The sequence below is a fragment of the Capra hircus genome, chromosome 7 (assembly GCF_001704415.2).
Source record: "Capra hircus breed San Clemente chromosome 7, ASM170441v1, whole genome shotgun sequence".
Lineage (NCBI taxonomy): Eukaryota > Metazoa > Chordata > Mammalia > Artiodactyla > Bovidae > Capra > Capra hircus.
The window spans coordinates 78930203-78948416 of NC_030814.1; positions in this window are offsets into that span (position 1 = coordinate 78930203).

Consider the following 18214-nt stretch of genomic DNA (forward strand, 5'->3'; position numbering starts at 1 on the left):
TGGGGCTTCCCTGGTGTTTCAGATGGTAAAGAATCTGCCTGTAATGCAGGAGACACGAGTTTGATCCCTGGATCAAGAAGATCCCCTGGAGAAGGGAATGGCAACTCACTCCAGTATTCTTCCCTGGAGAATGCCATGGACAGAGGAGCCTGGCAGGTTACAGTTCATGGGGTTGCAAAGAGTCAGGACATGACTGAGAGACTAACGTTCCTCTCACCCCAGGGATATTGACCCCGAGAGAGGAGCTAGATATTCTTGCATATGACCACTTGCCCAACACCCATCCTTCTAGGCTCCACTCTGTAGAAATTAGAAGAATCTTTTCTTATTTCTGTTGGATGGAATCTTCCTTTACAATTATCTTCATTCTTCTCTTTACTGTGGCTTACAATAAATATTCTCAGACCCTCATGTTTTGTTCTTGATATATAAAGGGAAGTTTAGAATCTGTTTTTTTAAAGACTTTGTTTCAGTGAAGCCTGGATTTCACAAAGGAGTCAAAACAGTCTGTTTTTATACTCAAATCTGAGCAATGGCATTGTTGGTCTAGGGAATACCTATCTACTACTCCTTCTATGGGAGAGTAAAACTCTGGGTCTAGCTTTAATTGCTCAAGGGCAATAGTGGAAGGTGAAAAACTGGACTACTGTGAGAAAAAAAATATATTAGGCAGTATTTTTTAAATGCTTATTCTTCCCAGGTAAAATATCACCCCCTGCCTTCTTCCAGCCCTGTTGTTTCTGTCTGGGTACTTACCTTCCCAAAGACATTCCATGTTCTTATCCAAGGAATAGCAATCAAAGACCTCTGGGAAGCTGGGTTCCTGGGTGAACTAAAGGGAGATGGAAAATTGAGTAATAAAAACTCCAAAAAGAAGGATATATCCAAATCTGATCCAGCCCATTGATTATGAAAGAAATACAACTCACATAAGCTTTCTAGTTCAAAGACTGCGAAAACAGGGTAACATTATTTACCCTTGAGTCTCAGCATGCCCCCCTCACCCTGCATCTCTTCCAAGTGTAAAGCACAGAGTAGCTTTAATAATCTCTTCTTGGTCTCCTTTACCCATTAAAGCACAGATATAAAGGAAACATACAGATATAAACATTCGCTCCTCTGTCCCTGGGATTCTCCAGGCAACGATACTGGAGTGGATTGCCATGCCCTCCTCACCAATAGCCCTACATAATATAAAAATTTAAAGGAAGCCTCTCAGAAAGAAAATAACAGTAGTGGAAATATAGAATACACTAAAGAAGAGCACCAATAAGATGCAAGTATATATGGACAAATCTTAATATATGATTTTTTTCTTATGACTTGAATTTACTTACAAGATAATGAGTATTACTTTTAAAATAATATATGTGTAAGAAAAATGTATGAAAACCATAGTATAAAGTCCCTGGGGAAAAAAGAAGTATATTATTTTAGTGTTATTAAATTACATACAAAGTAGTATAATAATCACTTGACAGACTGTGATAAGTAAAGGTGTTATGCTGTAAACCTGAAACCACTAAAAGATCAAAGCAAAAGTTATAAATATAAGCAAAAAAAAAAGATTAAATTGGAACCATAAAAATATTTAATTCTAAAGAAGGCAGAGAAATATTAAAATAAATATAACTACAAAGCAGGCAACATATGATCAGGTCAGTTCAGTTCAGTCACTCAGTCGTGTCCAACTCTGTGCGACCCCATGGACTGCAGCACGCCAGGCTTCCCTGTCCATCACCAACTCCCAGAGTTTACTTAAACTCAGGTCCATCGAGTCAGTGATGCCATCCAACCATCTCATCCTCTGTCGTCCCCTTCTCCTCCTGCCTTCAATCTTTCCCAGCATCGGGGTCTTTTCCAGTGAGTCAGTTCTTCGCAACAGGTGGCCAAAGTATTGGAGTTTCAGCTTCAGCATCAGGTCAGTAGACACAGAAAAATCATTTACAAAATTCAGCATCCATTCCTGGTTAAAAGCAAACAAGTCTCCAAAACTTCAGCAGGCAGTTAGAGAAGGAGACTTATTCAAACCTGAGAAAGGGTGTCTATTAGAAAACAAAAACCACAGCTAATATCTTAATAGTGAACTACTGAATTTTCAAAGATCAGCAACAGGAGAAGGAAGTCTACTCTCACCATGGCTATTCACCATTGTACTAGAAGATCCAGCTGATTCAATGAAGCAGGAAAAAACAAAAGCATCCAGTTTGGAAAGGAATGAAGGAAACTGCATTCACAGACAACATGATGATCTTTGTAGAAGATTTATTGGAATGCACAAAAAAGTTCAAGAGCTAATAAGTGAGTTTAACAAGGCTGTAGGATTCTGAATCAGTAGACAGAAATCAGCTGTATTTCTTTGGTAGCAACAATCAGTCAGCAACTGAAAGTAAGAAACAATATTATTTCTAATATCCTTAGATAATATGAGATACTTAGGGGTAAATCTAACAACATATATACAAGTTCCATTCACTGGAAACTATAAAACAGTGTTGAATGAAATTAGAGGACCTAAATTAATGCTGAAGCTGAAACTCCAATACTTTGGCCCCCTGATGCAAAGAACTGATTCACTGGAAAAGACCCTGATGCTGGGAATGATGAAGGCAGGAGGAGAAGGGGACGACAGAGGATGAGTTGGTTGGATGGCATCACCAACTTGATGGACATGAATTTGAGCAAATTCCGAGAGTTGGTGATGGACAGGGAAGCCTGGCGTGCTGTAGTCCATGGGGTCACAGAGTCAGATACGACTGAGTGACTGAACTGAACTGAAATTAATGGGGAAACATTGCTTGTTCACAGGTTAGAAGATGTTAAGATATTGTTAAGGTGTTAATTCTCTGCAATTGATCTATATGTTCAGCTCAATCCAGAAAACAAAACAAAAAAACCTCAACAGGCTGTTTTGTAGAAATTGACAAGCTGATTCTAAAATTCATGTAGAAATAAAAAAAAGATAATATAGTCACAACAATTTTGAAAAAATAGAACAAGTCAAGAGATCAAACACTACCTGATTTGAAGACTTCTAAAGCTACAGAAAGCAAGGCAATATGATACTGCTTTAAAGATCACCTAGTTTACCAATGTAATGAGTACAGAGTCCAGAAACAGACCCACAAGTATATGGTCAATTGATTTTCAATAATATGCAAAGGCAACTGGGTGACGAAAGGATGTCTTTTCCACAGATGGTTCTAGAACAAGTGGCTATTCATATGCAGACAAATTTCAACCCATATCTCACACCACATACAAAAATGAACTCAAATGAAGAATCTAAAACTGTAAAATTTCCAGAAGAAAGCACAGGATAAAAGTGTGTGTGTGTTTTGCCTTGGTTTATGCAGAGATCATAAGTACAATAACAAAAGCAGGACCCACACACATACACAAAAATGATAAATTGGACTCTATCAAAATTAAAACTTCTGAGAATTAAGTCAGAGATGAGGAAAACTGTTTGTAAATCATATATCTAAGAAAGGGCTTGTATGCAAATTGTATAAGGAACTCTCAAAAATTAAAAAATGGGTGAACAGTCAAAAATTTTAACTTGGAAAATATTTTAAGACTCTTCACTAAAAATACCTATGAATAGCAAATGAGCACCTGAACAGATGTAAAAAATCCTTAGTCATTAGGAAATGCAAGCAACACCACAAATACAAGCTACAACTATACACTTATTAGAGAAGCTGTAATTAAGGGACTAATCATATAATGGGTTGGCAAGGATGTAGAGGACCTTAAACACTCATGTATTGCTGTCTGCTATATAAAATGTTACAACTGCTTTAGAAAGCAATTTGGCAGTCCCTTAAAAAGTTAAATGCACACCAGAGGTGGATGATTGGAGAATGGGAATTCTAACTGTATACTGTCATGTAAGAATTGAATCGCAGTCATGTCTGACGTATCAGCTTGCTTGCAGTCATATACCAAAGATGTTGGGAAGGAATGGGAACATTAAAAAAAAAAAAAAAAAATAAAAAAATTAAAAAAAAAAATAATAATCCGACTTCTCTGCTTTAGACATTTACAAAGACTTACAGATAAATAGATAAACATTCATAGCGCTTTATTTGTAATGGTTTAAAAAAACTGGAAACAACCCAAATATCTGTGAAACATGAGTAGATGAACAAAATTTGGTGTATCCATAGAATGGAATACTACTCAGCAATTTAAAAAACTGAGCCATTTGTGAACACACAACATGAATGAATCTCAAAATTGTCCTGTTGAATGAAAGAAGGTAAACACAAGAGCATATGTTCTATATGATTCCATTTACATAAAATTTCAGAAAATGAAGACCATAGTATCAGAAGATTAGCACTGGTTGTCTGGGGATGGTAATTCAGGTTGAGTGGGGGGCAGGAGGGAACCATACAAAGGGGACAAGGAAATTATTAGAAGTGATGACATGTTCACTATTTCAATTATGGCATAATCTCATGTGTCTGTGTGTATATATATATATAGTTGATGCATCATTATGGTAAAAAATCAACAAAAATGTATTAAGACCTGTTAGGTACAACCTATCATACTAGAATTATTTAGCAAACAAATAAATGTAAAAATCTAACTTTGCCAGTAAAGATTATGAAGTTCTAAATGAGAGAAATTAAATAGAATAAAAATTTTAAATAACTTTTTATTAAAAGTGGAAGAGGTAACCTCTTCTAAGGCAGTGCATAGTTAAGTGTCCACTGAACCTTCCAGACAGTGGTTGCCATGGGAAATCAGAAGTTCATCAAAATCTGGGATACTTGGGGAAGCTTTTCTTGAAAGAAGTATGACTGAAGTTTGGTCTTGGAGGGTTGTATAACATGCACCAAATGTTTGGCTAGACCTAAGAAACGCACAATTGCTTTTAATAAATTGCTGGGCTGTTGTCCTCTGTTCAGAGAGTCAATATGTTCAGGGAATGCACTGTGCCAGTAAAAAACCAGTCCCTTTAGATGATGCTGCTGACAACCCTGCCAGCAGGTCATCTTTTTCCCAGGCCAAACACACAGTGTGACTGAAGTCTAAAAGGGAAGAGGTCAGTCAGAAATAGCCCTCTTGTCGGAACTGGGATGTGTTTGTGGAACTGTGTGGAAGCACCTGTACCCGCCCATGTCTGGATGTAGTTATTAGTCCTTCATTTTCCCAAGTGGTAAACTTGTTCACAGATGTTACTGGAGGGAAAGAAAATGTTTAGTGTTTATGCAGCAAATCTGCTCTGAAGAAACCATTCTGTTCAACTGAGGAAATACCACAGTTATTTTGGTATTCCTTTAATTTTGGAAGTCTGCATTATTTGCAGGGCTGACCAAAAGACTTTTTAAAAAATCCACAAATAAACATCAAATTCCTGTTTAATATGGTGGATGTTATTGGTTTTTGAAAAACAAAAGAACAGTCAGTCACTCTTGCACCCAACCCAAAAGCTAGCGGACTTTCTGGTGTTGGCAACCCAGAAACCTCATGACATAAGCCTTATTTTATTTCTGAGTTGGAACATCACCCAGAAAGTAGGCCCTGCACGAAGGCCCTTTCTATTCTTAATGTTTCTAAAGCTGGTAGCAAAGAGTAGACAGACAGAATAAGGCTAAGAGGAAGTTTCCAAAGTTGACCCCTCATCAACAAGCAAGGAATTCCCACCTCAAAAAAAATATATTTTTTCATATCTTTTTAACGTAAGTCTTTCTCAGCTGGATAAATGGATAAAAATGCATTGGGATTCTTTTGTTTTAGCCCTCTTATTGACTAAGAAAAGGCTTATTGTCTCAGAAAATAAAGATGAACAATGATAGTTTATGATTTTTTTCACACGTGTTATAACCTGTGTCATTTGGCAAACTGAAGTAATTCTAGGGTCAGTTGGAATTAGCTTTCCTTTGATTAGTTTCAATAAAAGTTGATAGAAGCCCCACTCTAAGCATTCTTACTTGGGGATAGTTTGGAATAAGAGGAGGAAGGGAATGTCTTTTTTTTTTTTCCCTGTCTTTCTTCTTAAGTTCCTGCTGCTGCTGCTGCTGCTAAGTCGCTTCATTCATGTCCGACTCTGTGCGACCCCATAAACGGCAGCCCACCAGGCTCCGCCATCCCTGGGATTCTCCAGGCAAGAACACTGGAGTGGGTTGCCATTTCCTTCTCCAACGCATAAAAGTGAAAAGTGAAAGTGAAGTCACTCCGTCGTGTCCAACTCTCAGCAACCCCATGGACTGCAGCCCACCAGGCTCCTCCGTCCATGGGATTTTCCAGGCAAGAGTACTGGAGTGGGGTGCCATTTCCTTCTCCATCTTAAGTTCCTACCTCTATTGAATTTCTAATCTCCACTTTTTCATTTCACCTTAACTCTGTGACACTAACTTATCTTCCCCTAAATAACATTGCTGGAGATGGGAGTACAGGGCAGAGAATTTCCTGAAGATTTGGAACAAAGGTTAAGGATGGGATGAAGAGGAGTACTTAATACTGAATGTTAGCTGTGTCTGTAAAAATACTCCAGACAATAGCCAACAGGACCTCTTTTCGAATAAGGACCTTGCCTCTCCCACACTGCAGCTTCCACTCCCGCTCTTCAGATCTCCTTGTCCCTTCTTTAGAAGTTTCCTGGTCCCTCAAATCTAATATTCCTATAGAATAGTTTCTCTCTCAAACTTCCCCTAAATCAGCACTATCCAACCCTGGTGATGGAAACATTCTATAATCTGTGCCATACAGTCTGTTAGTCACAAGTGCCTACTGAGCACTTCAATTAAATACTACATTTAATTTTAATTAATTTACATTAACATTCAACAGCTACATGTGTCTATTATAATGGTTATTAAATTGGATACCACAGCTCCCAATCATTCAACATTGAGCAAGAGGCCACTATTTCAGAACTGGACAGACTTATTAAAGTGTTTCTCAATACAGATATTTTAAAACAGGAATAGTTTAAAAAACAGGAATATAAAAAACAGGATTTTTTTTCTTTCCACTTGCTAAGTATCTAATATGGTCTGTGTCCATGTGCTTGAAACCTAGCCATAAAAATACTGGAAAAGGTGAAAAAAGCCGTCAATTTAAGCCTTATGATTCTATTGCCCCAGTCTTGCTCTCTTAAATACACCCCTTTAAAAAATGCTTATATATTCATTCAGTGCTAGTGTCCAAATATAAATTGATAAATCGTGATTCTGTGTTGAAGTTCCTAACAAATAGCTTCTTAGGGTAGCCAAACAGTGTAATATATCTAAGTCATGCCTTTAAGATGTGCAATTTGTGTTTCTAATTTTTAGGGTACACTCCAGTTATATGTTTTCTCTTTTGTCAGTTGCATCTAAGGAAGTTTGGCATACTAAACAGTGGAATCATGTGTTTGATTCTCAGCTTAATAGACTTTCCTCTCAGAGAACTAAATATGCCTCTGTTAACATTGTGTATCTAATTGTTATTTCTTTTGGTATAAAGAATAAACACTGCAGTTCTTTTGAAGGAAGTATTACTTATCCCAAGAGTGTAGATTTCATTTTCGAGTATATATGCCTTCTCTAGTCTTTTCTTTAAAATGTTTATTGCAAATGTTAATTTTAAACAGATGGCTTTGTTTTGTGATAGAGTGATTTGAGTACGCATTTAATAGATGCTGTGAACACTTCTCTCTACAAGAAAACCATTTACTTTTGAGCCAGAGACTGACATGATACTTCCTCTCTGAAACACTAGCTATTCGCTTGTCTAGCTATTCGCTTGCTCTACCTGTCCATTTCTTCTGCTTTTGGTGCCCAGCTGTTCAGTTGTTTCATGCAAAAATTTTGCATTTCTATTTACAAAGATCAGACAAGAATTATACACGAGCACTTCCTGTTATGATTAGCATTGCCTCCTGCCAGCTGTGCCTTCCTCCCTGCTTGGTAAGCAAGGCAGCTGCCTTCATTCTACTGGGTAAAAAGTTCTGCCACAGGAACATCTGTTATCAAATTTGGAATTTATTTCCTTTTAATTTGTCAAACTAAGTAAACTCTCTACATTTTTCCAGTCAGTATTGATTTCCATCATTAGCATCTTGTCTTTCAAACTTTGAATCACAATGATCAGTCAAACTGTTATTTTGTCACCCACTATGTATATTGATTTGCTGTGAAAGTCACAAATATCTTTATTATTTAGTTTAGTTATAAAAGTAACATAGTCATGTGAATTAAAATATGAACTGAAGGAAAATAGAGCATTTGCCTACAATCCACCACTTTAATGCAATCATTAATCTACTTATTTCCCCATGCATGTTTTCACATAGCTATAATAATAATGTCCATAACAATTTAGTGTCTTAATTTGTAATCATTTAACACTTTATCATGAGGCTTTTCCATGTTATGATATAGTCTTCTCAAACCTTTCTTTTATAATCATCATTTCAGTGGCTGTATAATATTCCATTCAAGGTCACACTATAATTATTTAAATAATCCCCTATTGGTGACCATATGAAATAAATCTGATTTTTAATTTTGATAAACAAGGATCTTAAGAGCATCTTTGAGCTTATACTTTTTTAAATATTTTGCTTAACCTAATGGGGTATTATTTATCTATTCCTAGACTATTAATTTGCCTAAGTCTATATCTAAAGAGTGTATCTGTCTCTATTTATTACTGATTTACTACAATAGTTAAATGTTGAAGCCCTAATATCAGGCATGGGTACAACCAATCAGTGTATTAGGAAGAGATCATTTTCTGCAATTTAAATATATTAATTTACTCAAAATATCCTTTTTGAACAGTATGTCAAGTACTATTCCTGACACATTAGAGAGACACCCCCCATGTCCTAATAAAGCTTTCTTTATTATGTATGCTGCAGACAGATCTATAGAAGAGACAGTGCTTTGACAGGGACACAGACATACTATAAAAACACATAGATGAGGTTCAGTCCTCTCATTCCAGAGCCTTATACGGCTTCCTAGAAGAAGTAACATTTAAATAAAGAATACAGACCTAGTCAGCAAAAATGTCAGGTGGGATAGAGAAAGCAGGTGATAGACTTCAAGTGCTACGAATGACATGTGAAAACCCACAAAAGCAAGAGAATGTGGTGAACAACTCACTGAAAGAAAGCAGTGTGCCTGCAGAAGGGCTCACGTGTAGGAATATTTGAATGCTTCTTTTGCATTTTGCTTAATGTTCATTAGCAATCAGATTTAAACCTTGAAGTATCTGTTGAGTTGATAATCCAAGTTTCCTTTCCAGCCAAAGTCATCCTATTCTGATACGAAGCATTGTATTAGAGGGCCCATTATACTGCACCCTTGCCAGCATCAGATGGTATCATTTAGGTTATTTTAGTAGCAGGATAATGGAAAAGATATTATTTATGTTTTTAGTATCATTTCAAGGTCGATGGAGTGAGTTGAGGGAAACCCTCAAGGGAAGCTCTATTCAACAAATTATGCCATAATTCTTTTCCTAAACACTGAAATTCCTAGTGCTTCTCTTTCCTTTGGCTTCACATATTGAAAGCCCATGTTAATTTGTAAATTTTCTAGTGTAAAGGGTCACATATTCTGTTCCTTTTGACCATAAACACTTTATAATAAATTATTTTTTTCATATTGATTAGCAAAGATGTGTGTCACTAAAGAAATGGGTCACAGTAGAGTCAAATTTTGATTGTGAATGATTGGAACAGTTCCTAATAAGGGTGTCTCTTTAGAAAACTGAAAACTTAAGTGTGAATTGTAGACTTGTAGAAGACTTGGAATGCAGGAGTAGAGAGTAGAAAGAAAGTATATCCCCAAACAATAATGAAATGGCTCCAAATCATACCCCATTCACAAATTTTCCTAGTCTGAACCCTGTCCACTGTAACCATTCAAGAGGAAAGTTGGAAATACTTCTGAAATGTAACTTATTTTCTTTTTTTTTTTTAATTTTAAAATCTTTAATTCTTACATGCGTTCCCAAACATGAACCCCCCTCCCACTTCCCTCCCCATAACATCTCTCTGGGTCATCCCCATGCACCAGCCCCAAGCATGCTGTATCCTGCGTCAGACATAGACTGGCGATTCAATTCTTACATGATAGTATACATGTTAGAATGCCATTCTCCCAAACCATCCCACCCTCTCCCTCTCCCTCTGAGTCCAAAAGTCCGTTATACACACCTGTGTCTTTTTTCCTGTCTTGCATACAGGGTCGTCATTGCCATCTTTCTAAATTCCATATATATGTGTTAGTATACTGTATTGGTGTTTTTCTTTCTGGCTTACTTCACTCTGTATAATCGGCTCCAGTTTCATCCATCTCATCAGAACTGATTCAAATGAATTCTTTTTAACAGCTGAGTAATACTGCATTGTGTATATGTACCACAGCTTTCTTATCCATTCATCTGCTGATGGACATCTAGGTTGTTTCCATTTCCTGGCTATTATAAACAGTGCTGCGATGAACATTGGGGTACATGTGTCTCTTTCAATTCTGGTTTCCTTGGTGTGTATGCCCAGCAGTGGGATTGCTGGGTCATAAGGTAGTTCTATTTGCAATTTTTTAAGGAATCTCCAGACTGTTCTCCATAGTGGCTGTACTAGTTTGCATTCCCTCCAACAGTGTAGGAGGGTTCCCTTTTCTCCACACCCTCTCCAGCATTTATTGCTTGCAGATTTTTGGATCGCAGCCATTCTGACTGGTGTGAAGTGGTACCTCATTGTGGTTTTGATTTGCATTTCTCTAATAATGAGTGATGTTGAGCATCTTTTCATGTGTTTGTTAGCCATCCGTATGTCTTCTTTGGAGAAATGTCTATTTAGTTCTTTGGCCCATTTTTTGATTGGGTCGTTTATTTTTCTGGAATTGAGCTGCATAAGTTGCTTGTATATTTTTGAGATTAGTTGTTTGTCAGTTGCTTCATTTGCTATTATTTTCTCCCATTCAGAAGGCTGTCTTTTCACCTTGCTTATATTTTCCTTTGTTGTGCAGAAGCTTTTAATTTTAATTAGATCCCATTTGTTTATTTTTGCTTTTATTTCCAGAATTCTGGGAGGTGGATCATAGAGGATCCTGCTGTGATTTATGTCGGAGAGTGTTTTGCCTATGTTCTCCTCTAGGAGTTTTATAGTTTCTGATCTCACATTTAGATCTTTAATCCATTTTGAGTTTATTTTTGTGTACAGTGTTAGAAAGTGATCTAGTTTCATTCTGAGACCTTTTTTGTTGCATGGCCAATTTTCCAATGTAATGTAGGCCAAAAGAATCATGGCTTCCTAAAGGAAAATAAAGGAAATCAAAATACCGTTTGGCTGTTAGGTCATAAGTTAGTAGGCACAACCTGTGCTTAGGGAGTCATGCAGAGTTGTGCTAGGTGAGGAGAGTAATAATGCAATTGTTAGCTCCAAAATTAGGTGGAGTAATTTAATTTTTACTTGCTTATAACAAGCATCACTAATTTCTCTACTCCTATTATATGACATCTGTAATTCACTGTTTAAGTACTGTGGCAGTCATTTGACTGTTATATTCTGATTCTCCTCCTTCTAGGAACATGGTGGTTATTTTCATTCCTTGTCCTCCTTAAAGCTATAACTCACTTTGGGCAGTAGAATGGGAATGAAAGTGATGTTCATCTCTTTCCGATGGGAGCAGTAGCCGGTGGAAGATGGAATCAAACAGGCATTCTTTGAACCATATCCATACAATAGCCATTGGGAAATGTGGAATTGTGAGAAGTATTGAATGAAGAATTAACTTTCATAATCATAGCAAGAGGAAAACAGACAACTACAAATCAGTTTTTTCTAGGTACATGTTACCTGCTTTGTGGAAATGCTGCTGCTGCTGCTGCTGCTGCTGCTAAGTCACGTCAGTTGTGTCTGACTCTGTGCAACCCCATAGACAGCAGCCCACCAGGCTCCCCTGTCCCTGGGATTCTCCAGGCAAGAACACTGGAGTGGGTTGCCATTTCCTTCTCCAATGCATGAAAGTGAAGTCACTCTGTCGTGTCCGACTCTTCGTGACCCCATGGACTGCAGCCTACCAGGCTCCTTCGTCCATGGGACTTTCCAGGCAAGAGTACTGGAGTGGGGTGCCATTGCCTTCGTGTGGAAATGCTAGTAGCCTTCAAATGCTTCCCAAATAGTCTGCAGCCACATCTTTTGATTGTAGTGTGCCATCTGTGGTCTTCTCTTTAGCCCCAAATCACTATGGCAATGAACACAGCAGCCGCTCTTGTAACGATGCACAGCGGAGCTGTTTTTATTGTACACCAACTGCTGAGCCAAGATGGCAGTGTCATAAGCCAATGACGATGCCACCTAAACCAAAGCTCTGACTCTTGCAGTTAATACAAGTGACCCTTCACATTGTCATGTAAACTTCTAACGTCTTAGAGCAATGCCATAAACTCTCAAAAATACTGTTTGCATTAGTTTTTTTTTTTCTTCTTCATTTTTTCTATTACAGTCCTCTTTGTCTTGAGCTCAAGTATGAGATCATGGTGGCTAGACCACAGTTACAGACATAAATGGGGTTATGCTTAAAATCATCCTTATCCTCTCTGTCCTGGCACTGAGTACCCCCAAACAAACCAATACATCTAAAAGATTGCTTCTTCTCTTCAGGTAATTTCTTTTCTGAGAGTCTCCTTAGGCCCTTTTGAATACAATGATTTATAGACTCAGCCTGCCATCCTCCACATTTATCTTAAGGTGATCATTGATTAAGCCCAAGATGTGTCAGTTCCGTTCAGTTCAGTTCAGTCGCTCAGTCGTGTCCAACTCTTTGCAACCCCATGAATCGCAGCATGCCAGGCCTCCCTGTCCATTACCAACTCCCGGAGTTTACCCAAACTCATGTCCATTGAGTCAGTGATGCCATCCAGCCATCTCATCCTCTGTCGTCCCCTTCTCCTCCTGCCCCCAATCCCTCCCAGCATCAGGGTCTTTTCCAATGAGTCAACTCTTCCCATGAGGTGGCCAAAGTACTGGAGTTTCAGCTTCAGCACTCACCTACAAATACTTTTCAAGCTTGAGGAGTTTTTTTGACTGTATTGACAAGGATGTTGTGGATATAAAAAGATTCTGAACTAAAATTGAGTTGGAGTTAAATGGAGACAAAGAAAATAATTAACAATACCTGGACAGTTTCCATTCTACTTTGCACGGCTCTGTTTGTGGAATTCCATCCCTCTTGGATATCCGATAGCTCATACAGCCCCACACCTACTTCCTCCTTCAATTTTATTCAAAGCAGGAAGCTGAAGGGAAGGACAGGAAGTAGCTTTCTCTTTGCACACCTCTCTCCAAATCAAGGAGGAAAGTCCTTGCGAGATGTCCTCTAACACCTTGTTACCCAAACTGTGGTTCTCACATGACACATGGTTCATCACCTGGATCTTAAAGTGTAACATTCCAGGTACCACCCTGATTACTGATTTGGATTCTGCATTTTACCAAGATCCCTAGGTAATTCTTACCCATAGTAAAGTTTTAGCAGCACTGCCCTTTATCAACTTTTTCTAATGTCATTTTAACCAGAACTTGGTGATATAGCTATCCCCAGGTGGAAGGGAGGATGGGAAAGTAATCTTCCTTTTTTAAGCCTCTTTAGTGGGAAAAAGGAAAGGGGAAATGAAACAGGGAATAACTTTTGGTGGGATTGCTCCTAGAATCTGCCATAATATTTCTCTGGAGAAGTGGTGATGCAGAATGCCACACCCTCTGTCATTCAGTGTGACTCACGGTGGCTCTCTGAGTTCATGTAACCTATGAAACCTTCCCAGAGAAGGAAGCACTGGCCTCCTCGGTAGTATTTTTAACAGCAAGTTGAGACTTTACCCATGTGATTTTGAAAAGGCTTCTTGTTTTTATTCTTGAGGTTTAAAAGTTCTGTATAACCCATGGGAATTCAAGGGGAAAATATTAAAGCTAGCATAATTGAAGGGAAGGTGAAAATTGTAAACTAGCAGGGTTCTTTTCTCTTCTGGTTGGCATGAGACTTTTTTTTCACTGAGAGAAGCTAATAAAATTTATTTCATGTACTTTTTTTCTTTGCTATATTAGTTTTCTGGCCTTAATGAAAATTTGTTAAGAAAGCTGTTTATAAATATGAAAAAGATGGCTTAGAGGATTTTAGTTTAATTTTTTTTAATGAGAATTGTGCTGTTTCAGTGTTGACCCATTAATAATCTAACTCTTCTTAATTATTTCATAAAGTAAAATTCTAAGTTTTCCCATCATTCCAAGTAATAAAACACAAGGATAAAATGGCCCATAGAAAAAGTAATAAAGGAAAAATGTGGAAGACCTCTCAATCATGGGACAAGGACCTTGTAAACTCAAATTTCAGCCCATTTTGGTTTGCCTTCCTAGTGATTATGTGATGATTTATGTATGGTAGTATAGAAATGAAAGATGTCCTTTTTTGTCTCAAAATACCTCTACATACTCTTTTGAAGCCTCCTAAATCCGTGATCTTCCCCCACTGGTTATTTAAAGGACATTTTGAGAATCGGGTTGGGCTACATTCCTTTCCTTCCCAAGCACATCTTTATTTTGTTTCATTCCATGGAAAATGTATATTCCTAGTGAACCCATTCTCCTATTGCTTTACCTGCTTGATATGATAGAATAAATTGGGTGTAACTCCAGAGAAACAGAAACCTTTGAAGAAAAAAAAAAAGGGGGAACCTTCATTATGGAGATGGCTGCTTGATTTCAGAAATGCTGCAGACACACTCAAGAGCATGTCCTTAAATGCAAAGTACAAACGAGTCAGTGGTCATGTACTGACGAGCAAGGAGTTGGAGGGCAGGTCAGTCCTTACAACACTTGGCATGTTTTAGGTGCACATAGTTCTCATCAAATTGGCTGGGAGGCCCCAATAGAGGTCTCTTGGGAGACTGTGGTGCCCGCTAAAACAACTGTGACTTTCAATAAAAATTTATGCTGTGGATGCCAAAACAAACTTGTGAAAATTGTTCACTTTCAGGCGATCTGGACAAAATCCTTAGGAGGGCTGGAGTCACCATTTGAAAGGCTCTCTATAAGAGCCAAGAGAAATGTATCCTTGATTTATTCGAATACAGGTTCTAGTAAATGGCATATCTACAGCCAGCCAAATTTGTATTTCATACCTGGAGCCTGGATTTGGCTCAGCCTCATTTTGCCAGTGAAAACAGTGAGGCTCCTTCGTCCCTGCTCTCTGAGCCACTAAATAGAGATTTTAGGAATGGGGTGAAATTGGATCTTAAATTTAAGATTTGATGATTAATTGGAGGTTCAGGGGAAGTCTTGTTTTCATTCCTTCAGATAGACTGTGTTCATTGAACCAAGAGGAAAATAATATTTTCAATAAAGCAAAAAAAAAGCAAGTTTGATTATGAAACTGGAAGCCTTAAGGAAATATATATTTTTTTTCTTTTTGGTATTTGAATTTCAGATTCTCGTCAAATGTGAGTTGTAGTCAGTCTGCTTAGTAGTAAATCAGAATGTCACCACTCGACCTTGGCAGAGTTACCTGGTAATGAGGATGAAAGGTGTGTGGAACAATTTGTGTCTGAGTCACCAAGTTTTCCTTCAACAGGACAAATGTGTCATCTGTTTTGTCACAGCGGGTCTTGAGCAATAGAAGCTGCAGTGGCCATGGGAGGAATGGGAAGGACACCAGCCTGCAGGTCAGAAGGTGGTATGCACGCGTAAGTGTACTTCTGTAAATGCACAGACGTTCTGAAAGAATGCACGAGAAACTGGTAACAGAGGTTGCTGCTGCGGGAGGTCCTGAAGTGGGAACCTGGGGAGTTCAGGGGTGGGGAAAATGTATTTTGTGTGTGTATACCCTTTCTTCATTTAAAAATTTTATATATATGCATATCTATATACCCCTTTAAGAAAATGAATAATAGTATCCAAAGACAGAGTGAGGAAAGAATACATATGAATGTGTGTGTTTGACTCTTCATTAAACTAAGTGGATGATTTTCTCCCTCCAGACCTGAGAAGCCTCTTTTCTAAACTGAAGTGTTAGAAAAGGGCTAGAGTTCAGATGGTTTGTTAGCATCACAGATTCAATGGACATGAACTTGGGTCTGGGAGATAGTGAGGGACAGGGAAGCCTGGCATGCTGCAGTCCATGGGGTCTCAAAGAGTTGGACACACCTTAGCGACAGAACAATAAAAAGAGTTTAGACTAGAGACATAGTTAATATTTGTTAAATCAGGGACTCCACAATTATAGAAAATAGAAAGCTTCATCTGAGTCTGACAGTGGAGAGAGATAACATATGTAGTTAATAATACCAATGTAAATCAAAAGCTGTATCTTGCTAGCCATGAAGTTCAAATTTCAGTGGTTATATACTGAGCAGCTGCTCTGAGAAGGAGCACTCAGGAAGTAAGAGGGGAAGGGAGAAATTGCTTCTTATTGGGTGGACACTGTGGGGGACTAGAGGGCAAAATGTCTCGTAGCCCAAAGGGTAGTATAAAACAGCATGTTCATGGGCATAATGGCTTAAGACCATGGTCGCCTAACTGGAATTATGACTTCACAAGAGCCTCTGTCTGTCTTTTCTTTATCTAGGAGCAAACTGTGGTGTGTCTGCCTTTGACCAGCCCAGTTGATGGTGTTTTATTAGTTTCCTGTAACTGGGCTCTATACTCATCCCTCAGGGGCTTTGCTTGCCCACGCTTCAGACATCTAGCTTTATTCTTGCCCACTCTAATTCCATTACAGCTTTCACCAGGGAAGACTCAGCTCATCTCTCTGGCCCTGCACTTTCTCTAGCTGGTTTTTGAATGGCAGAAGTGATTTCACCCTTAGTCATGTAAGACTGAATGTCTGCCACCTAACTTGGGCCAGAGGATGTGGAAAAGAGCCTAAGCTTCAAAGCCCGTCAGGCCAGACTTACATTCACATTTTAAAGGTGTCCTCACTTGGCCATAGAAATATGACTCAGCTGCTTAAAATCTCCATGCCTGCTGCTTCATTTGTAATGTAATCCCTTAGTTATGCACCATGAATCTGGAAAGATCCATTAACACCAGCTCTTCTGGAAAGAAAGCATCCTATTGGAACACATGGAGAGTCTAGAGCACAAGCCTCAACCTCGGCACTATCGACTTTTTGAACCAGATCATTCTTCGCTGTGGAGGGCTGTTGTTGTGTGTTGTAAGATTTTAGCAGCATCCCTAGCCTGTACCCACTAGATGCTGGTAGCAGCACCCCAAATCCGTATGTGACAACCAGTAAATAGCTAGGCATTGCCAAATGTAGTGTCTCTGGGGGTGGACATTTAGTAATCGCTACAAGTTGAACACTACTGATTCAGACGATTATCTTCCAATCAAGTTTCATTTTGGTTTGTACAGAGTCAGACTAGAGTGGGTGTCTGAACAATACTGTCTTTTTCTGACATTCCCTCCTTTGTGTCTTCAATCCAGCTTCATTAGGAAGCTCGCAAGGGCAGTGGGGACATGGTTGCCTCAAGAGTTCACGTAAGGCTTTCAGAATTCAGGGAGAGCCTTGACAAGACAAACAAACTTGGTCTTGCTGATATTGACCAACTCTTAGGTAAAGCTCTCACGTGTTTTTACTGTAACCAAGTTTCTATCTTGGTGAAGCTCAGCAGGAAAGCAGGGAATAAGGAAAGACAGAAAATTCCAAGAGTCATCTCTCTTCTTTCTTTCATTCTTTCTTTCTAGGATTCAGAATACAGTGCTGCCTGCCAACCAGCTGCCATTTCTCTCCCCAGTCAATCAGACTGGTGACCAACAGCATCCACATCAGAATCTATAGGCTGTCACTTAGATTTTGAACTCTGCTTGGATGGATTATATTTATAGTTTTCAGGTCTTGAAGTCAGTCTGAGGAATTTGTACTCTCAATGGGATGGTTGAGAGAGGTGGGAGGGTGGCAGTGTTAAGTGCTTCAAAGTCACTGTGGGCGATGGGAACCAAGGAACCCTTCCAGATGAGTTGATCAGGATGGCACTCATGATGTTCTAAGATGATGCTCCAGTGAGAAAAGAGGGTAGGAACTAGACAATAGGCTAGAGAAAGTGTTTAAAATGAAAGGAGATATGAGGAGAATGGGGGCAGTGGCTTAGACTCCTCTTTATCAAGAAGAAGGTAGGTGCCCACAACATAGATTTGTTTCTTTTAATTAATTTATTTTAATAGAATAATTACTTTACAATATTGTGATGGTTTCTTGCCATATAT